This window comes from Saccopteryx bilineata, chromosome 3, assembly GCF_036850765.1.
Source record: "Saccopteryx bilineata isolate mSacBil1 chromosome 3, mSacBil1_pri_phased_curated, whole genome shotgun sequence".
In the NCBI taxonomy this organism is placed as follows: domain Eukaryota; kingdom Metazoa; phylum Chordata; class Mammalia; order Chiroptera; family Emballonuridae; genus Saccopteryx; species Saccopteryx bilineata.
The window spans coordinates 136078686-136096712 of record NC_089492.1 but is presented as its reverse complement, the minus strand read 5'-3'; positions in this window follow the sequence as shown (position 1 = coordinate 136096712).

Genomic DNA, 18027 nt, shown 5'->3' with positions numbered 1-18027 from the left:
ATCATGCAGTTCTTGGTTTTTGCTGATTTACTTATTTCACTCCATATAATGTTATCAAGATCCCACCATTTTGTTGTAAATGATCCGAAGTCATCATTTCTTATGGCTGTGTAGTATACTATAGTGTATATATGCCACATCTTTTTTATCCAGTCTTCTATTTTTTTTTACAGTGATTAAAGCCTTTAAGCAAACTCTTGGCCAATACAGCAAAAATCCATAAAAGAGTAGTGTCCTTAATATGTTCACCAAGTCCAAGTTGGCACCAACACCATTCCAAATCCCTGCAAGTGCAACCCAACCCCAGTTCAGTCTGTTAGGAGCTGTCACAAGGAGCAGGAGTCCAGGAAAAGTCCACATCTAGGAAAAGTCCACATGGCACTGGAATTGTTGTCACAATTCTATACTTTGCAGCTCAGGTTCAAGTCCCAATGACCGCTGCTTCTAGCTGGTAAAGATTCAGGTAGACTGTCTACCTGTTCCAAGATTTTAATTGGCTACTTTGATTCAGACTGATTAGGAAGATCAGTGTTATTATCTTTCCAAAATAAAGTTTTGGAGTAATAAATCCTAATCTCAGCACAGGTTGTTACCTTTACATTTTTCTTAGCCTTTCTTTCTCCTGATGCCTGGTTATATCACACCTGCTAGCAGCATGTGTAAAAATATCTTTGCAAATTTCTCAACCCAGTCAGATATATGCTTATGAATTCCAGTCTTCAAATTCTACATCAGGTTTCTTGATTCATCATTAGTCTATCAATTTTATCTGGGTCCTATTTCTGCACTTAGCTTTAGTCTTCCCAGGTATGTCATATGCCTGGCATATACAGCTTCATCTCAAGTATTCAATATGTTGATTTAAAACCAAACTTTGTTTTAATACCAACTGCTGCTATTATATATCTGTTGCCTGTGCATAGACTGTATCAGACTGCATAGATTCAGTGTTAGAAGGATAGAAACTGGTGGTTCGTCACCCATTTTGGTAATAATGGAGACAATAGTGATTGAACAAAAGAAACTCATTGCCAGATCACATCCACTTAGAAAAAGGAATCCATCAAAGAATAATCAGGAGGAACATCCTAACAGATTCATTATTGGAGCTACAGAACTACTGAAGAAGTAATTTTTTTTCTTTCTCATCTAAGATGTATAATCTGCCCTGGGATCTGAGGCTAAATAATAAATGCATATATGTTATAATAAAGATATTATAATATGAATATATCATTTGTATGTGTACATATTTATGTACCTGTACCTACTTGGGAAACAAATAATTTGCCAGGCAAGGCAAAAAGATGCAAGTACAGGAAGAAAATAATCACTGCAACATTTATGCAACACAAACATGCTTGGAAAGCACAGTCAAGCAAAACCACCCAGGTAAACATCACACGGAAAGAAAGGCTTTGAAATCAGATTAACTTTGTTCCAGTGTTTGTTTAATACTTACATTGAAAAAGTTACCTGAACCTTCTGAGCCTTGATATCCTCATCAAAATAATGAGATATACCAATGCCAATCATGGGATTTTCATAAAAAAAAAGATAAGGTTATTAATTAAAAAATCTGAGTAGTATGCTGTTAATGTACCTTAGTAGCCAACTATCTTTAAACAGTGGATAGTTTAAATAATTATTCAGAATATTAAGACATAATTAAATCCATATTTTATGTTTTATGCTGCTTGGATGTGGGAAGTAAAAATGATCAGAAAACAAATACTCAAAAGTCTGTACTTTAACTTCATATCTCATATAACAATACTTAAATATTACATTAAAGAAATGACAGAATATGTATGAGATGGTTATTTATAGAAAATAAAACAAATTTAGATGTTTCTCTTGAATTGCTTTACCAACATGAGTAGAATCTGTATTTGAGAAAAGTGACTCAGAGGGGGTGTGTTTGAAATTAAGCAAAGAAGAAAAAACTTATAAACACAAACAACTGTGTGGAATTTGCAGAAGAAAAAGAGGAGTGGGGATAGGTTGAGGATGGCGGTGGGGGATAGGTGGTGATGACGGGAAACTTGATCTGGGGCGATGAACACACAATGCAATATACAGATTATGTGTTGTAGAGCTGTGCACTTGAAACGTGTATATAATTTTATTAACCAATGCCACCCTAATAAATTGAATAAATTTTTTTAAAAAGAAAATAAATATATTCTATGATCATGTCTTATAATATATTTCATACAAGGAATAAGATAAGTTTATGGAAAAAAGATACTAGTTTGAATTTTGGTGGCTCTGTTGTGCAAATTTGAACCTATCAGTTAATTTACCTTGATTAGTGAAATAAAAGTACTCTATGCTTGGAGTTGTTAAAACCAAATGAGAATACTTAGGAAAGTACTTGGAAAATTGCCATGCAAATAAGAAAAAATAATTATAACAAATTTTTTATCAAATTTGCAGGTACATAGCTTATTATATCGATTAAATTTCCAGACATGTTGACATTTATTTTGGAGTACCTACTACGTGCTAAAAACTGTTAGGGAGATAATGGTGAACAAAAAAAAAGACAGTATCTCCATTTTTTTATCATGTACAGTCAAGAAACTCCATAATTTCTTTTTTTTTTTTTTTTTTTTTTTTTTTTTTTTTTTTTTTTTTTCATTTTTCTGAAGCTGGAAACGGGGAGAGACAGTCAGACAGATTCCCGCATGCGCCCGACCGGGATCCACCCGGCACGCCCACCAGGGGCAATGCTCTGCCCACCAGGGGGCGATAATCTGCCCATCCTGGGCGTCGCCATGTTGCGACCAGAGCCACTCTAGCGCCTGGGGCAGAGGCCACAGAGCCATCCCCAGCGCCCGGGCCATCTTTGCTCCAATGGAGCCTTGGCTGCGGGAGGGGAAGAGAGAGACAGAGAGGAAAGCGCGGCGGAGGGGTGGAGAAGCAAATGGGCGCTTCTCCTGTGTGCCCTGGCCGGGAATCGAACCCGGGTCCTCCGCACGCTAGGCCGACGCTCTACCGCTGAGCCAACCGGCCAGGGCGAAACTCCATAATTTCTTATGTTCTTCGGAGCACTCAACATATATTTTTAAGCTGAGTGTTCTACAGAACCCATTTCTTTAATAAGTGACCAGAAAAGCAATTTAAAAAGTTGCACTCACAGGACAGAAATAAGATCTAATTTTGTGTGTTTGATATTTTGACAATGGAATCACAAAAATTTTAAAGTATATATACAATTTGTGTATGTGTGTGTATGAGATCTCAATAGTTTATTCAATTTTCTCAGATATTAATACTCAAAATGGTAATATTTTTGACATCTTTGTATTTTTTGATATCTTTTGGACATGCCCTAAGAAGCTTAATTTTAAGTAGACCTTGCATGTTTTATATTAGAATAACTCTGAGACAAAAAAAAAGAGTTTGGCATTATTTCTAAATATTATAATTTTAGAACCAGCTGACATATTAAATATTATAATCAGCAATATTTTTTAGAGTTGCAAAAATTTAAGGTTCCTTTTTTAAATAGTAAGTTTATTTTCACAGTAGTTTCAAAATTTTGGTTAGCTGATGCTTTTCAATGGTTTCAAGTCTTCCTTAAAAATTCTAAAAATTTTTTAATATTATGTTTAGGCTAAAATTCAAAACTCTTATCACTGTAAAAGTTTTTCAAAGTAATCTTAACTTTCTCTTTGCAGTTAAACTTACCCATCATTTCCCATTTTCTTTCCTCCCTAAATAAACCTTGCCCAACATTCATTTTGGGTGTTCACACTTACTTGAGAAAACCATAGAAATCTCTGTTTCTAATAGCTTTTCTAATACAGTACATCTCCAAATTCACACACACACACACACACACACACACACATTTTAATTCACTCACTCCTTGAAAAATTATTTATCAAAGGTTATGTGTCAGGTGTTCTAGGCCCCTGGGTTAAGGCAGTGAACAAAACAAATGGAGGTGGTATCACACTTTAGATATTATGATGACAAGTGGAATTTGAAAGAAAGAGAAGAGTCAAGAATAATTTTAGATTTTTAGCCTAAAAAACTGGAAAAATGGATTTGCTAATAATTGAGCTAAGGAAACTGAGTAAAACATGTTGGAAATAAGCAAAGGCAGGATGGGATAAATGATTAATTTTGATCGATTATGTTTTATGTTTCTATTGCATGTTTAAGCAGAGATTAAATTTAAACTTTGAGATTAAATTACAAATGAAATTTATTGTTGAGGTAAAAAGATGCTGGAAAGTGAGCCATTCTTACTCCAAAGTTAAGAAGCCCTGGTTAAACTAATATAACATTTTAGCAGTGGCTGGTTTTATTGATTTGATAATGATCTGTAGTTTAAGAACTCTGCCCTTCTCAAATCTGCAAGGAAGCTTAAGAATTGGCCACCCAGAAACTCAGTAAATCCGCTGTCAGTCTCTAAGGTCAAAGGAGAAGATGCCATGGAATCCCTGTTTCTTCCCTCACATTTCTAAGGGCCTACTTTCAAAGCTGATTTCTCACATATCAGCTAAGAATATAGTTATTTGAAGTCATCAAACACAGCAGAATTTTGGGAGAGTTTAGATCCAAGATATCCTCCACAAACTTGCTAGGGCTTAAATAATTGTTCATCTTAAAACTAGTTCAGTCTCTTTCCTGACCAGGTGGTGGCGCAGTGAATAGAGCATTGGACTGAGATGCAGAGTACCCAACTGCTGGCTTGAGCACAACGTCTCTGCTCTGGCTTTAGCAAGGGATCACTCTTTCTGCTGTAGCCCCCTACCCCTGGTCAAGGCACATATAAGAACTCAATTAATGAACAACTAAGGTGCTGATGCTGCAATGAAGAATTGGTATTTCTCATCTCTCTCCCTTCCTGTTTGTCCCTATCAGTCCCTCTCTCTGTCTCTCTCTGTCTCTGTCACAATAAATAAATAAATAAATAAATAAATAAATAAATAATATAAAATTAGTTCAATCTCCTTCCCCAAGATTATTTGGTATTAACAAAATGTATCTTTAATATGGGTGTAAATTGAAGTGTAGTGGGATTAAAGAAAAAAATGATCAAATATCTTTATCAATAGGAATACAAAAACTGTTATTCATAGATGCATTGTTTTCAAAGAATTCTGATAAAACAAATTGAATATTTAATGTATCACAAATATATTTATTTTCTTTTGAAGTTCTGCCATTCCAGGTCTTGACAGTATTTCAGGTCATTATTAAAAAGAACTATCATCTTTGTACACAAAAGTTTGAGCACACCAGCTACCAGATCAAATGTATGTATATAATAAGAGAAATTGCACAGGAAAATTATGGGATTGTGGTTATTATATCACTAATTTTTAGCAAAACATTTTCAATATTTGGTTTCAAAAATATTTAATAACTATCAGTCATTGTTTAAGATCCTGATCACTTTTATGTCAGTGTCATTATTTTAGTGCCAAATTTTACAAACAGGAAATAACTAAAATTATCTCTAAAAATATTTAGTAAACCAAATAAATGCAATCTTTTTACAAAGTGTGAGCACAAATTAGTATAATTTTATGTTTTCAAAGGATTGACAAAATAATTGTTTCTTTTAGAAAGTACATATTGATAGTTTCTTATATAACTGAGACTTATTTTTTTTTATTTGTCATGTAGATACTAGGAACAATTCTGTTTTTAAACCAAATGACTTCAATAAGATTTAATTTAAATACATATATATATTTAAAAAAATGAAAAAAAACCCATTTGTTTTCAAATGTATAGATCACTGCATTGAAATTTTTCCAGCATAAATATTTTCCTAAATGCTTAATGAAAGTGTCATAAAAATGTAGAAATGCCAGTGGACAAATTTTGAATGTTAAACTGAATAAACATTTCCCTAATAAAACTAATTCAACAATCTATCCTCAGGTAGGAGAGAGTACAGAGATTTTTTTTTATTTTATTTTAGAGAGAGAGGAAGAAAGAGAGAGAGAAATACCAATTTGTTATTCCATCTATCCATGCATTCATTGCTTGATTCTTTGATTCTTGTATGTTGCCCTGACTGAGAATCAAATCAAACCCAAAACCTTGCTGTATCCAGATGGTGCTCTAATCAATTAAGCTGCCCAGCAAGGGCCTAAAGAAGTTTTGATGTAGCTATTCCTTTCTAAATTCCTTTCTAAATCCAAAGAGGAGGGGGAAAATGGTAACTTTACAGCAAAATATTTTCCTCTCAATTTGGATGTAAATCTCATCTTTAATCCGTTTCTCTCCTAGTATGCATTAGCATTGGTTATTAAATGTTTAGCATAATAACACTTCCAACAAAACTATCAGGATTAGATTTTGTAATTTGGAATTTGCATCATTTGGAGAAATGAGTCATTTATTTAAGGACAGTTGTATTCAATAAGTAATGCTTATATGTGAAATCATTGTGTGTGTGTGTTTGTGTGAGTATGAGAGGTGAGAGAGTTAGAGCAAAGGAGAGAGATGGAAAGAAAGGGAATGCACATGGATAGTAATTGGTCTCAGGATTGCCTTCCATCCACAGGAAACCATGAAAAACAAATTTGAATAGACATAAAGATGGGCAATAGACATAGAAAGAGTTGCTCATCATCACTAATCATCAGAGAAATGCAATTTAAAACCACAATGAGATACCACTTCACTTTTGTCAGAATAGTTATCAACAATAAATCAACAAACAACAAGTGTTGGTGAGAGTGTGGAGAAAAGGGAACCCTCAGACACTGTTATTGGCAATTCTGATTGGTTCCCAGGGGTAGTCAACCTTTTTATACCTACCGCCTGCTTTTGTATCTCTGTTAGTAGTCAATTTTCTAACCGCCCACTGGTTCCACAGTAATAGTAATTTATAAAGTAAGGAAGTAACTTTATAAAATTTATAAAGCAGAGTTACAGCAACTTAAAAAGTTAAAGCATATGATAATAATTACCAAGTACTTTATGTTGAATTTTTGCTATGTTTGGAAAAAATAAATCTTTATAAAACAACTTACTATAGTTAAATCTATCTTTTTTTTTTTTTTGTATTTTTCTAAAACTGGAAACAGGGAGAGACAGTCAGACTCCCGCATGCGCCCGACTGGGATCCACCCGGCACGCCCACCAGGGGGCGATGCTCTGCTCCACTGGGGCGTGGCTCTGCCGCGACCAGAGCCACTCTAGTGCCTGGGGCAGAGGCCAAGGAGCCATCCCCAGCACCCGGGCCATCTTTGCTTCAATGGAGCCTCAGCTGCGGGAGGGGAAGAGAGAGAGACAGAGAAGAAGGAGAGGGGGAGGGGTGGAGAAGCAGATGGGCGCTTCTCCTGTGTGCCCTAGCCGGGAATTGAACCCGGGACCCCTGCACGCCAGGTAAATCTATCTTTTTATTTATACTTTGGTTGCTCTGCTACCGCCCACTGTGAAAGCTGGAACACCCACTAGTGGGCGCTAGGGACCAGGTTGACTACCCCTGGTTCAACCAGTATAAAATATGTGAATGTTTCTCAAAAAAATTAAAATGGGGACTGAATTATGACTCAGAAATTCCACTTCTGGGTATATAGTTGATGAAACCAGAAGCACTGATTAGAAAGAATATATGCTAGCTATGTTAAATGTAGTATTATTTATAATAACCAAAACATGGAAGCAACTCAAATGTCCATCAGTAGATGAGTGGATAAAAAAGCTGTGGTACATTACACAGTGGAATATTACTTGGCGGTAAAAAGAAGGAAATCTTGCTATTTCCAATAGCATGGGTGGACCTAGCAGGTACTATGCCCAGTGAAATAAGCCAGTCAGAGAAAGACAAGTACCATATGATTTCACTTATCTATGACACCTAATAAACAAAATTAACAAACAAAATAGAAACATACTCATAGATTCATAGAACAAAATGATAGCTTTTGGAGGGGTGGGGGCGTGGGAAGTTAGTTGAAAAAGGTGAAGGGATTAAGCAGTACAAGTTGATAGTTGCAGAATAACCACAGAGATGCAGATTACAGCATAGGAAATATAGTCAATAACATGGAGAAAAATAAATATGAGGCCAGGTGGGTGCTTGAAGCAGCGGGGAGACCATTCTGTAAAGTACATGATTTTTTAACCACTTTTGCTGTACACCTGAAACTAACACAGAATAATATTAAATACAAACCAATTGATAAATAAATTAACTTAAAAAAATGATGCAATTGCTGAAATTTCAAAGGTTGATAAGTGAAAGGTTTTATTTTTTCTTATTGTAGTCTTTGCTTAAAAAATATAAATCTTATTAAAGTATTTAAACAAATAGTTTTTATAATCTTGTTCCAAATATTTTCTCCAACTGAATTGTCTTACTTCTAATTGCCGCTGTCCTTGTGCTTTGATTGACACACCCATATCTATAGCCAAAATAATATGGAAAGTATGATAATTTAAATATTTCTTCTTTTTGTGGTGGCAACTATAGTTGTTACACAATTTATATATTATTTTCTATTTTTCTATAAATTTAAAAATATCATTGGTGCTTTATAGTATTTTATCTTTAACATCTAGTGTTTTCAAGAAGCCAAAATAAATATTCTAATTTTTTATTTAATTATATATATAACAGAAACAAGATCAAATCTGTTAGATATTTTATATGTTCTCTCTACTATTGAATTTTCTTTTTTTTTTAAATAATTTTATTTTTTTAATGGGGCGACATCAATAAATCAGGATACATATATTCAAACATAACAAGTCCAGGTTATCTTGTCGTTCAATTACGTTGCATACCCATCAACCAAAGTCAGATTGTCCTCTGTCACCTTCTATCTAGTTTTCTTTGTGCCCCTCCCCCTCCCCCTTTCCCTCTCCCTCTCCCCCCTCCCCCCATAACCACCACACTCTTATCAATGTCTCTTAGTCTCACTTTTTTTTTTTTTTTTTTTTTTTTTTTTATAATTTTATTTTTTTAATGGGGTGACATCAATAAATCAGTATACATATATTCAAAGATAACAAGTCCAGGTTATCTTGTCGTTCAATTATGTTGCATACCCACCACCCAAAGTCAGATTGTCCTCTGTCACCTTCTATCTTGTTTTCTTTGTGCCCCTCCCACCCCCTATCCCTCTCCCATTCCCCCCTCCCCCCCGTAACCACCACACTCTTATCAATGTCTCTTAGTTTCACTATTATGTCCCACCTACGTATGGAATAATACAGTTCCTGTTTTTTTCTGATTTACTTATTTCGCTTCGTATCATGTTATCAAGATCCCACCATTTTGCTGTAAATGGTCCGATATCATCATTTCTTATGGCTGAGTAGTATTCCATAGTGTATATGTGCCACATCTTCTTTATTCATTCACCTATTGACAAGCTTTTTGGTTGTTTCCATGTCCTCGCCACTGTGAACAATGTTGCAATGAACATGGGGCTGCATGTGTCTTTACGTATCAATGTTTCTGAGTTTGGGGGGTATATACCCAGTAGAGGGATTGCTGGGTCATAAGGTAGTTCTATTTGCAGTTTTTTGAGGAACTACCATACTTTCTTCCATAATGGTTGTACTACTTTACATTCCCACCAACAGTGGATGAGGGTTCCTTTTTCTCCACAACTTCTCCAACATTTGCTATTACCTGTCTTGTTAATAAGAGCTAATCTAACAGGTGTGAGGTGGTATCACATTGCAGTTTTGATTTGCATTTCTCTAATAACTAATGAAGATGAGCATCTTTTCATATATCTGTTGGCCATTTGTATTTCTTCCTGGGAGAAGGGTCTGTTCATGTCCTCTTCCCATTTTTTTATTGGATTGTTTGTTTGTTTGTTGTTGAGTTTTATGAGTTCTTTGTATATTTTGGATATTAGGCCCTTATCTGAGCTGTTGTTTGAAAATATAATTTCCCATTTAGTTGGCTTTCTGTTTATTTTGTTATCAGTTTCTCTTGCTGAGCAAAAACTTATTAGTCTGATGTAGTCCCATTCATTAATTTTTGCCTTCACTTCTCTTGCCTTTGGAGTCAAATTCATAAAATGCTTTTTAAAACCCAGGTCCATGAGTTGAGTACCTATGTCTTCTTCTATGTACTTTATTGTTTCAGGTCTTATGTTTAGATCTTTGATCCATTTTGAGTTAATTTTAGTACAGGGATACAAACTGTAGTCGAGTTTCATTCTTTTGCATGTGGCTTTCCAATTTTCCCAGCACCATTTATCGAAGAGGCTTTCTTTTCTCCATTGTGTGTTGTTGGCTCCTTTATCAAAAATTATTTGACTATAGATATGTGGTTTTATTTCTGGACTTTCTATTCTGTTCCATTGGTCTGAGTGTCTATTTTTCTGCCAATACCATGCTGTTTTGATTGTCGTGGGCCTATAATATAGTTTGAAGTCAGGTATTGTAATGCCCTCAGCTTCATACTTTTTCTTTAGGATTGCTTTGGCTATTTGGGGTTTTTTATAGTTCCATATAAATCTGATGATTTTTTGCTCTATTTCTTCAAAAAATGTCATTGGAATTTTGATAGAAATTGCATTAAATTTGTATATTGCTTTGGGTAATATGGCCATCTTGATTATATTTTTTCTTCCTAACCAAGAACAAGGAATATTCTTCCATCTCATTATATCTTCCTCGATTTCCCTTAACAATGATTTATAGTTTTCATTATTTAAGTCTTTTACATTCTTTGTTATGTTTATTCCTAAGTATTTTATTTTTTTTGTTGCAATCGTGAAGGGGATTATTCTTTTGAGTTCCTTCTCAGTTGTTTCATTGTTGGCATATAGAAAGGCTATTGACTTCTGTATGTTAAATTTGTATCCTGCCACCTTACTGTATTGGCTTATTGTTTCTAGTAGTCTTTTTGTGGATTCTTTGGGGTTTTCGATGTATAGGATCATATCATCTGCAAAATGTGATAGCTTTACATCTTCTTTTCCAATATGGATGCCTTTTATTTCTTTGTCTTGTCTGATTGCTCTGGCTAGAACCTCTAGTACCACATTAAATAAGAGTGGAGAGAGTGGACAACCCTGTCTTGTTCCTGATTTAAGTGGGAACGCCTTCAATTTTGTGCCATTTAATATGATATTAGTTGATGCTTTATCATATATGGCCTTTATCATGTTGAGATATTTTCCTTCTATACCCATTTTATTGAGAGTCTTGAAAATAAAATTGTGTTGTATTTTATCAAAAGCCTTTTCTGTGTCTATTGATAAGATCATGTGGTTTTTGTTCTTTGTTTTGTTGATATGGTGTATTACATTAACCGTTTTACGTATGTTGAACCATCCTTGAGATTCTGGGATGAATCCCACTTGATCATGATGTATTATTTTTTTAATATGTTGTTGTATTCGATTTTCTAGTACTTTAGCATCTGTATTTATTAGAGATATTGTTCTGTAGTTTTCTTTCTTTGTGGCATCCTTGCCTGGTTTTGGTATGAGGGTTATGTTGGCCTCATAAAATGTGTTTGGAAGTACTGCTTCTTCAATTTTTTGGAAGACTTTTGGAAGAATAGGAACTAAGACTTTTTTGAATGTTTGATAAAATTTGCTGGTATAGCCGTCTGGACCTGGACTTTTATTTTTGGGGAGGGTTTTAATGGTTTTTTCTATTTCTTCTCTACTGATAGGTCTGTTTAGGCTTTCTGCTTCTTCTTGACTAAGTCTAGGAAGGTTGTATTGTTCTAGGAATTTATCCATTTCTTCTAGGTTGTTGAATTTAGTGGCATAAAGTTTTTCATAGTATTCTACAACAATTCTTTGTATATCTACGATGTCCATGGTAATTTCTCCTCTTTCATTTTGGATTTTGTTTCTATGAGTTCTTTCTCATAGAAAGAACTTTTTTCCTTGGTAAGTCTTTTTTCCTTGGTAAGTCTTGCCAAGGGTTTGTCAATTTTGTTGATCTTTTCAAAGAACCAGCTCCTTGTTCTATTAATTTTTTCTATAGTTTTCCTGTTCTCTATTTCATTTATTTCTGCTCTGATTTTTAATATCTCCTTTCTTTGGCTGGTTTTGGGTTGTCTTTGTTCTTCTTTTTCTAGTTCCTTAAGGTGTGAAGTTAAGTGGTTCACTTGGGCTCTCTCTTGTTTGTTCATATATGCCTGAAGTGATATGAACTTCCCTCTTATCACTGCTTTTGCTGCATCCCATAGATTCTGATATGTCGTATTGTCATTTTCATTAGTCTGTATATATCTTTTGATCTCTGCACTTATTTCTTCTTTGACCCATTCATTTTTTAAAAGTATGTTGTTTAGTTTCCACATTTTTGTGGGATTTTTGTGGGATTTTTTCCTCTTTTTTGCAGTTGAATTCTAGTTTCAAGGCTTTATGATCAGAAAATATGCTTGGTACAACTTCGATTTTTCTGAATTTGCTGATGTTGTTTTTGTGGCCCAAAATAAGATCAATTCTTGAGAATGATCCATGTACACTGGAGAATAATGTATACTCTGTCACTTTGGGATGAAATGTCCTGTAAATTTCTATCATATCCATGTGCTCTAGTGTTTTGTTTAAGGCCACTATATCTTTGTTCATTCTCTGTTTGGATGACCCATCTAGAGCCATCAGCAGTGTATTGAGGTCTCCATGTATGATTGTATTTTTGTCAGTTTTTGTTTTAAGGTCAATAAGTAGCTGTCTATATATTTTGGTGCTCCTTGGTTTGGTGCATATATATTAAGAATTGTTATGTCTTCTTGATTCAGTGTCCCCTTAGCCATTATGAAATGGCCATTTTTGTCTCTGAGTACTTTTCCTGTCTTGTAGTCAGCATTATCAGATATGAGTATTGCTACACCTGCTTTTTTTTGGATGTTATTTGCTTGGAGTATTGTTTTCTAGCCTTTCAGTTTGAATTTATTTTTATCCTTGTTACTTAGATGAGTTTCCTGTAGGCAGCATACAGTTGGATTTTCTTTTTTAATCCATTCTGCTACTCTGTGCCTTTTTATTGGTGAGTTTAATCCGTTTACATTTAATGTAATTATTGATACTTGTGAGTTCCCTATTGCCATTTTATATCTTGCTTTCTGTTAGTTTTCTGTCTTCTTTGATCCTTCTCTTTCGTTTTTCTATCTTTTGTTTTTATTTGGTTGTATTCCATACATCTTTCCTCTGTTGCTATCTTTTTTATCTCATGTGCTTCTGTGGTGGTTTTTTCAATGGTGGTTACCTTTGAGTAATGAAAAGGGTCCCTACCCTGTTCATTGTAGCGAACTATTTTGTGAGTACTTTTGCACTCCATCGTCCTTTGCTACTGTTAATCTTCATCTTCTCCCCCTCTTTCTTTTTGTTGTTGTTACAGTTTAAATTTGGTTTTATTGTGTTCTTCTTGGAGCTTTTACTTGTGGCTCTGTTTTTTTTTGTTCTTTGTATCTGATTGGAGAACCCCCTTTAGTAATTCCTGGAGTGGGGGTTTTCTGATGATAAAGTCCCTCATCTTTTCTGTATCTGTGAATGTTTTTATTTCTCCTTCATATTTGAAGGATAGCTTTGATGGGTATAGTATTCGTGGCTGAAAGTTCCTCTCTTTCAGGACTTTAAATATTGGGGTCCACTCTCTTCTAGCTTGTAGAGTTTCTGCTGAGAAATCTGATGATAATCTAATGGGCCTTCTTTTATATGTTTTATTCTTCTTTTCCCTGGCTGCCTTGAGAATTTTTTCTTTGCCGTTGGTTTGTGCCAATTTCATTATGATGTACCTTGGAGTAGGTTTGTTGGGGTTAAGAAAACTTGGAGTTCTGTTTGCTTCTTGAATTTGAGGCTTTAGTTCTTTCCATAGGCTTGAGAAGTTCTCATCTATTATTTGTTTGAGTATGTTCTCCATTCCATTTTCTCTCTCTTCTCCCTCTGATATACCTGTTATTCTTATGTTATTCTTTTTGATGGAGTCAGACAATTCTCATAGGGCTATCTCATTTTTTTTTATTTTTGAGTCTCTTTCTTCTCTCTGTTTTGCCTCAAGTTGATTGTTTTCTTTTTCACTAATCCTACCTTCTCTCTGGCCTGTTCTCTTAGCTAAGCTTGTTACCTCGTTTTTCAGCTCATGAATTGAGTTTTTCATCTCTGTTTGATTTGTTTTTATAGTTTCAATTTTCTTGGAAATATATTCTTTGTGTTCATTGAGTTGTTTTCTGAACTCCCTAAATTGCCTTTCTGTTTTTTCTTGTATATCTTGGAGTATTTTTAGGATTTCTATTTTAAATTCTCTGTCATTTCACTCCAAGTTTTCCAATATATTAAATTTTTTCTCCATAGATTTTTCCTCATCTATCTCTGTTACCTCTATTTCTTTTGTATCCATGATATTCGATTTTCTCTTCCTTAATGGTATCTGAGGGTGGTTTTGTTGATAGTATTAATGAGATTTAATAAAGAATAAAAAGTTAAAAAAAATAATAAAAAAAATAAAAAATCGAAGAGTTGTTTTTTTAAAAAAAATTAATAAATAAAGAAAAATAAAAGAAAATAAAAATTTGAAAAAAAGGAAATTATTCCCCCCTCCTCTTTTCCTCTCCTCTCCTCTTCCCTCTTTCTTGAGAAAATATTGTGGTAAACTGTGAATTTTTTGGTACTAAATAGAACAAACAATGCCTGTAATGGAGGGCCTGAATTGAGAAGTAATAAAGGGATAAAAAAAAAGGGGGGTATTGGCCCACAAAAAGCAAATAAGGAAAAAATTGGGGTCAAGAATAAAATGATTTGCTTTTAGGTGTTGGTTGACTAAGAGTTATGATGAGAGAAATAAGAGGGAAACAGAAAATGGGGGGACAAATTAAAAAATTACTATTGTATTTAGTGGAACAAGAAGTAGATAAAATGGAGAGCCAGGGATGGGAGCACTGCTAGTGAGTTAAAAAGGTGAAGTAAAAACCCCCCAAAATGCCAGAAACATAAGTTTGAGTCCCAGATAAGATCATTTGTTTGTTATTGAGGTTTGAATGAGAGAAGACATAAAAGAGAAAGGAAGAAACTAATATAGAGGAAGAAAAAAAAGAGAGAGAGAGAGAAAAAAAGAGGGAACCACCAAAAGAAGAAAAAAGAGGATAGAGAGAGAGAGAGAGATTTACGTGTTTTGGAGTGCAACCCTCATAGAGAGAAAGGAAGAGGAAAGAAAAGACAATGGGAGATATAACACTTATGGGTAGTGTAGTTCAAGGAGAGGAGAGAGTAAGACCGGCAGAGCGTTAAATGACCAAATTGGAAGAGGAAAAAAAAAAATCAAGAATGAAGATAAGAGAAACAAACGAACAAATATAATAAAATGGGATAGGTTATAAAGTCTGCAGATTATTCTTGATTTTGAGAGGTTATCTTATTGCTTTTTCTTTTCTCTACCTCTTCCTGGTTGGTGACTCTGTACCTTGGGTTCTGCCCCTTTGGCATGCTCAGGTAGAGGTTTGCAGTTGATAAGTCTCTATGGCGATGTCATGTGTTGTGTTTCAGTCTCGTTGGCAGTTGAGGCTCATTAGCATTTATAGGCTCCGCCAATGAGAGAGTCCATGTTCCTGAAGCCTCTCTCCTAGTCTTTCCTTCCTCAATTAGTAGCCTGATAATCCAGCTATGGCGTTGCTGCTTCCTCTGCCTGGATAGTAAGAGGCTCAAAGTGTTGGCAACTCCCCACTCTATTTCCACTCAGCACAGGGCTCTGGGTAAGGCTCAGTCAGTCAGAGCTGCTAGCATAATCAGGTGGGGCTTCTGCCCACTCAAAGACCTCTGGCTCTGCCACTCTGTCTGGTAACACGGGAAGGCGCCCACTCCCGGGGCGCTGGAGGAAACTCCCACTCACTATCTGTGCTTGCAGACCAGGATATCAGGCCGGAAGTCTCACCCTCTGAGTGAAACCCCAGCCCGCACAGAAAAGTTCCAGTATTGGAATTGGCTCTCACTGCCTCCCCGTGCGCAGCTTTTTCAGGGTGCTGGGGTGTCCTGGAGATTCTGCTTTTGGCCCACACAGAGGCCTCTGACTCTGCCTCTCTGTGGGATAACACGGGTGCCCACTCCTGAAGTGCTCAGAGGAATCTCTTGCCCACTTTCCGTGTGTGCTGACCAGGATATCACTTTGAGTGAAACCCCCGCCCGCATGGAAAAGTTCCAGCGTTGGAATGACTCTCACTCCCTCCCTGTGCGCGGCTGTTTCAGGGCGCTGGGGCAGCCTGAGATTCTGCTTTTGGCCCACACAAAGGTCCCTGACTCTGTCCCTCTGTGGGATAATATGGGCGCCCACTCCTGGAGCCTTTGGAGGAATCTCTCGCCCACTATCTGTGCACAAAGACCAGGAGATCGGGAAAAATGGCTGCTCCACTTGTCTTTCTTTTTCTGGGTTTGGTGCGAGTCTTAGCTTGTATTGCCTGGGTTGCCACAGGCACAGTTTTTCCTTGGCTTGGATCTCCATGCCATAGCCTGGTTTGGCCGTTTGTGCCGCGGCTTGGATCTATTCACCCCCTTTGCCTGCCTTAGTTTCTATATGCTCAGTTCCCAGTGAAAGCAGCCCTATTTAGGTGAGTGAGGAAGTTGAAGCATTTCTTACTCCCTATTTCCTTTGGGGTTTGATTATATATTTAGCCAATTTTTCGCTCGACCATACCTTCGGGTGTATTGCGAAACATCTGGAGGCTCCAAAGATAGGTATTTCTGTTTCTGGTTGAAGATCTTGTTGAGTTTTGGGGGAGATTTATTGGTATCGCTTCCTACCGCGCCATTACTCTGACGTCATCTCTGAATTTTCTTTAATCATATAGATTACCTTTAAATTAGATGTAAAATATTTTATTTGACTGATGATTGTTAGATTTTTAAAGAATTTATTTTTAAAATCTTTATTTTTAAAGATCTGTTTTAGTAGTTAATAAATATTGGTTGCATTTGTCAAATAGTGTGCTCCATCTTTAGTAGTTAAAATTAAATCACATGCTTTTCTTACTGTATTGAGATTGACATCATTTGTCAGGTTCAATAATTATCTCCTAAATATGGACACATTATAATACCCATAAATTACAGGCAGAAATTTAAAATGTATCAATACATGTTTTAATGCAATCAAATCAATAATTTTACAATTTAAGTCCAAATTTAGGATTCTCACAGCCTGTAACTCATTTTTAATTATGAGCATGTTATGGGTTGATGTAGTATTTGGATAAAATAACTAGAAAAAAAGAAAAAAACATCTTATCAAAAATATCTTTCTGCTCAGATTTTCATTTGCTTATCTTGAAATAACTAAATAATCCCTTAACTACATATAAACACACTCTTACCGCCAGCCTCATACACTTACTGACTTAATAACAGTTGTGTCAATGATTTGCTATAATTAGAAATACAGTATTTAAAATGGATGCTTTTTTCTGCTTCCATGTAAGGTTATCGGTTTTTCACAATACAAAATTTATAATATTGATTTCAGTTTTTCATATGGGATTTGAGTATTTGGTCAAGACAAATTTGTACAAGAATCATATTTGTTTTCTTACAACATATGTAAATTTTTTTAACTAGGGCTATGGTATAAGAATAATATAATAATGTTAATAAGAGTGAGAGTAAAAAAGTAACTTGTCTTTTTGAAAGTAAATGTATTCCCCTTCCCCCCCACACACACACCCTGGGGAAAAAAATTTATATATATGATGCAAAAACAGCTAAGATGGAGATGTGATAGAAGTTCATATGAAGACTAGGTTGTTATTGGAAGGAAAGCACTGAGACCTTGAACAATATAAGTTCTGTTCAAAGTCCAAATATATATATATATATATATATATATTATATATTTTATTATATATTATTATATATTATTATATATTAATAATATATATATATTAACCCTCAGGAAGAAAAAGTAGACAAGGACATGTTACAAGAAAAACCCTTGAATAAAAAGCACTAGTTAGTGCTTGACCAGGTGGTGGCACAGTGGATGGAATGTTGGCTTGGGATGCTGAGAGCCCAGGTCAAAACCCCAAGGTCTCTGGCTTGAGTGTGGGCTTGCCAGCTTGAGTACAGAGTTGCTGGC